This window comes from Macrosteles quadrilineatus, unplaced genomic scaffold, assembly GCF_028750875.1.
Source record: "Macrosteles quadrilineatus isolate MER2022 unplaced genomic scaffold, UCM_ALF_1.0 Scaffold_212__1_contigs__length_174584, whole genome shotgun sequence".
NCBI classification, from domain to species: Eukaryota; Metazoa; Arthropoda; class Insecta; order Hemiptera; family Cicadellidae; genus Macrosteles; species Macrosteles quadrilineatus.
The window spans coordinates 1-5,045 of record NW_026542805.1 but is presented as its reverse complement, the minus strand read 5'-3'; the positions used below and the strand labels follow the sequence as shown (position 1 = coordinate 5,045).

General features: G+C 35.5%; 1 long non-coding RNA gene across 1 annotated transcript; it reads right to left on the bottom strand.

Moving 5' to 3' along the window:
* Positions 1 to 408: 408 nt before the first annotated feature.
* LOC128982354 (uncharacterized) lies at positions 409 to 4,988 on the bottom strand. The gene is made up of 2 exons (XR_008489657.1): positions 4,789 to 4,988; positions 409 to 1,038 (listed from the first exon to the last, which is right to left on the bottom strand). It is a non-coding gene; the product is annotated as an uncharacterized LOC128982354 (long non-coding RNA).
* Positions 4,989 to 5,045: the final 57 nt, after the last annotated feature.

Genomic DNA, 5,045 nt, shown 5'->3' with positions numbered 1-5,045 from the left:
GCAGTGTACGATTATTTCGTCGTATAAGGTTGGCAATGATCCGTGCAGTGAGGAATAACTGCTGGGTAACAGGCTGGGTTAGCAACTTCCAGAGTTAGCGAATTCCGCCGTGGGAAAAAATCGAGTTAGCGGGTTCCGGAGTTAGCCAATTCCTGACTGGGACGGTTAGCCAGTTCCAGAGGTAGCCAGTTTCGACACACGACCGAGTTAGCTAGTTCCAGAGTTAGCCAATTCCTACGTCTCCATCTTATACTCAACATCGATAAAAACCGACGTATGGTCCGGACTTAATCAAATCTGATACTGAGGTTTCCAGATCAGAGGGAATCAACTGTATCAAACTACTCATATTGAATTACCTACATCAAGTGCTATGCTAGGCAATGTAGGTTACAAAATGAATCACAATAAAGGAATAGAAACTTTTAATAAAATACATAATTGCCCGTCATGAGGCAATTGTAACTATTAACAGTAATGTACATAGTTAATGTATTAAATGTACATCTATTTTACAGCTGCAGCTGGCAGGAAATATTAAAAAAACTGAAATATATAAACAACAAATAAGGTTCTTTCAAACCTATGTATAGAAAATTAAAACAAAAATGCAGAACAAAGGTTATAAATTGTATTAAAACATTAAAAATGTAAAAATAGGCTAAGAATACTTAAAAAAATATAACTGAATTTGAATATAAAAGTTAAAAGTGTTTAACTCTTAAAATTACAACAATTAATACAGAGACGTTTCTTCGGTAAATTGGCTTACACTCGATGCCAGTAAAAGGAACAATATATTAAATATCAAAGCCTACAATATTTCTTCTATAAATGACTCGATAAATAGGCCTTGATTAACAATGTCTTTTGAATAAACAGGAAATGTCCAGATCACCATGTGACCAGGCATTTATTGCACATAACCGACGTCAGTCAAAGTTATAGCGTTCAGATCTCTTCTGGGGACGGCACACGAGCTGACGTATTAGCTGGCTGTAGTAGCTGCATCAACGCCTCAATGTCACTCTTGTTCACCTGAAAATCACCAAGTTATCTTTATTTAGTACAGCTGATCTTTAGGGGTGGGTGAGTACTCGACCCCGAGTCGAGTAGTTATAAATAGTGCCACTTCACGATTTTCTACGCCTGGATTTAATAAATGATATTTGTTTTTGGGTTGATTTCTTATTTATCTCCATTCCTACAAAACAACAACTATATAACTTCATATATAAGCTAGTCCAGCGTAAACCAAATGATCAACAACCATCATCATTTGGCAGATCTTAATATAATTTGGAAAGTTTCGTATTCAGAAGTTTGATATAAAGTAAAATAAAAATATTCTGTTTGTGATTTTGAAAAAAAAGTCGAGTCGAGTAGTTGCGCGTTAAGTAGGCCTAGGCCCAGTACTTCTTCAACGAGTGGTTTGTATTTTGAGCTCCTGACAGGCCGTTTCATGAGCACTGGACCTGGATTCATGAGCCAAGATGGAGTTGTTGTTACACTCTGGCCTCAGGTCGCTCAGTCTGGGGTGGGTCGATGTATATGAACAGAGTGTTTATTCTTAATAAATCTAAAATTCTTCATTAAAAGGACGCCACCTAGTTTTAAACTTCCTAGGAACCAAATTAGGAAATATTCCAAGGTAAAGGATAATGTGATTGAATACCAAAGATTTGAATACCCAAGAAAATATTTACTGATCAGTTGCAAAACATTTGTACCTTTAACTTCAATTTTTTAAAAAGCATTCATTACAGCACGCAGCACTTATTGATATATATATATATATATTATAATCATCAATGTAACTGTTACTTTATACAAAATAAAATAGGTACAAAATTGTGTGGCCAGTCAAACTTTATAAACCAACATTTTATTCTATAAAATACAGATGGTAAATAGGGGTTGGTTTAAAAGAAATAAAATACAAAACAGATTAATTAATTATTTTGATAAACGATAGAAAGGTTATGGGATTGATTGAACTAAAATAACCATAAGGAATCTTAAGTAGAAAAGTCGTCAACCACAATCTGTTTAATCAGTACATCGTTAGAGAGAGAGAGGGGGGGGGGGAGAGAGATAGCAGATAGGGGCGTTTGATAGGGAATCTGAAAAAGTAAACAAACAAGGAACAACGATGGGACAATACTCGTTTATAGCCTTATTGTCTCGCCCACTACATTTGCACACGTGACCACTTTTTGTTTCTTCCTTATCTTTCATCCGTCCCAAATTGGAATTCCTAAAATAGTTTGTTGGTATAATCTCCCCTCACACACAAGGCGCAGTGCTGAGTGCGCACTGTAGGTTGCCACGGCAACCGTGTGTCGTCATAGCGACTTAGCCAATCACGCACGCGCACTGCGTTGTAGATTACGATACGAATAGCTGTGTTAGAAAGACAACGCGATAGGCGGTAGTTTGTCTCTTTCGTATCCCCTCAAAATTATTACAATCGATAATCAGATAATCATTGCGCAACATAGAATTGTGATAACTTTGTTTTCAATAACGACATATGGATACAGTTAGTCTTTGACATTGCCTAGCCATATGAATTATTTTATTTAAAAAACCCGCCCTTGAAAAAAGAAAAACGTATCTGTATTTGGATCCGAAGATCCGAATCCGAGGATCCGGATCCGATTTTTTCAAGATCCGGATCCGGTACCGACATTTTCTTGGATCCGCCCATCACTAATATTTAAATAAAATATTCTATGTTCAATAAATTGTTGTAGATTGAATGAATAAACCTCTAGTTAGGCTTTATTGAACATAGAATCTAGCATGATATAGAACTAACAATATGAAACAACTAACATCATAGTAAACAAAAATAATTTCTTAACATTTAAACAGATGTTACAATGTACAGGTGGAAAGGAATTATATGACAAATGATAAAGCCACTTGTCTCTGACAGACTGAAAATATCTAACAAAAACGTAGTAGGCCTATTATCTTTAAATAAAATCCTACATTAAACTCTTAATTTAAAATTAAAACACATTTCGCTGTAGCCCGGTATAGCCTATTTGGCCTTTCTAACCACTTTCTAGGTTAAGTTACAATTCAAACTGTAGTTGTCATGTTTCTGCCACCAGATAGAAAACTGCACAATCAAAATTACAAACAGAATATGTTTATTTTACTTTCTAAAACTTCCACTGAACATAATCAATTTAATTTAAGTTACAAATTCACTTAAAAGTAAAAACATTCAAAACTGACGTTGACATGACTCCACTCCAATCCATTGTTTTGAACAGCTGTTTTGCATGGCTGACATTGTCATATTTATCATTACACCACTATGGTGAATGTCGGCAAAATTATCATAAAATTGCTATAGCTTTTAATTCGTAAACCAAAGTTAATAGTTTGGCTAATTTAAACCATGTAAACTTATTAGAAAATTATATTTATAGTTTGTCTGCGCCACTACCACAGTTGTAAAAGTACAAAAATTATCGTCCATCTGGCTCTGCCGAATGACGATGGTTGTTTGATGAACATTTGGTTTATGCTGGACTAGCCAATATGAATTTAGATAGTTGTTTTTTTGTAGGAATGGGGATTAAATAAGACATCAACACAAAACAAATAGCATTTATTAAATACGGGTGTAGAAAATCTTGACGTGGCACTATTTATAACTACTTGACCCGAATTTTTGAGTAGTAGTTACTACTCGACTCGAGGTCGAGTATTTGGAAAAAGTTGAGTAATTACTCGACAGTCAAGAACTCACCCACCCCTAATGACAACAAAATATTATGATTGCACAATATTGCCTTCGTTGATATTGTCTATTGTCACTTTTATAGTTAGTTATTTATGTATCACAAAATTCAATTACATGAAATAAAAACATCCACCATTTCGAATTTCCACATGGCGAATTTCCCGTATTATTCACGCTGCCATAAAATTCCTGTAGAAGTCCCGGAATTCCCATTCCGTGGACACCCTGTTCTTTGGAATCAATTCTCAATAATTTTCAATTCTGATTCCATTAGGTTGAAAATATTTCCCGTGGTTGTGTAGACATCGTCATTGTCCACCAACGCGCGGTAACAAATCATCATCATCGATTTCACGATTGTGGCAAAATCATGAAAATCTCCCACAAACATGTAGATCTGCTCTTGTCAACCCCTCTGATTTTTTTCTAAATGTCCAAAACTTTTGTTGAACTAACATTATGTAATCCCCCTAACAATCCCAATGTACAGAAACACTTTATTTTAAAAGACAAATTCTGTATGGTCTCGTCGTTAAGTTGGCCCCCTTTAAGATGGTTCTTCAGTTAACCCACACTAATTTGCAATAAAGGTAAATATAAATATATATTAATATAAAATATGCAATTAGGAGGCCCCATTGCTTTATATGAGCATAGAGCGGCGATTGTGCTTCCATGATTGTGTTTTCATCCAACCGATCATGTTTGCTGTGACTGTAGATCTGATGCTTGACTGTCCGTCTAGTGCTGCCTGTCCGTATAATGAGTCGTTGTTTATGGGTTATTACGATGTGTAAATGTTTTAAGTGTTTTCTCAGTAAAAAATGAAACTATTGTAGGCTAAGTATATTATATAATTTTGATCTTTTCTGCTCTTTCTCTGGCTATTACACATAAGTTTGGTTGGTTAGGTCCATTTTGCTGCATTCTTGGCTGGTCCGACATAACAAGGTAGCACTGTAATTGATAATAAGAGAATACTTGTTACCTACAGCTACCCACATATCTAAATGATCAACACTAACCTGATCCTTAACTGGCATTAGATGTCTAACGAGAATGCTTCGTTCTACAGCTATGACGGGCCTCTCAGTGTTACTCATGTTGCGGGTCGCTTCCAAAGTCCTAATTAGGAAATTGTTCCACTCAGTTAGTACATTAGGTTCAGAGCACTGGTCCTTAACTTCGTCAGCTCTTAAAATAAGGTTAGCCACGACAGAGATGGTGAACTGAAACAAAGTTTTTAAGTTTAGAAAGTAAATTGAAATGGTCCACTATGAAT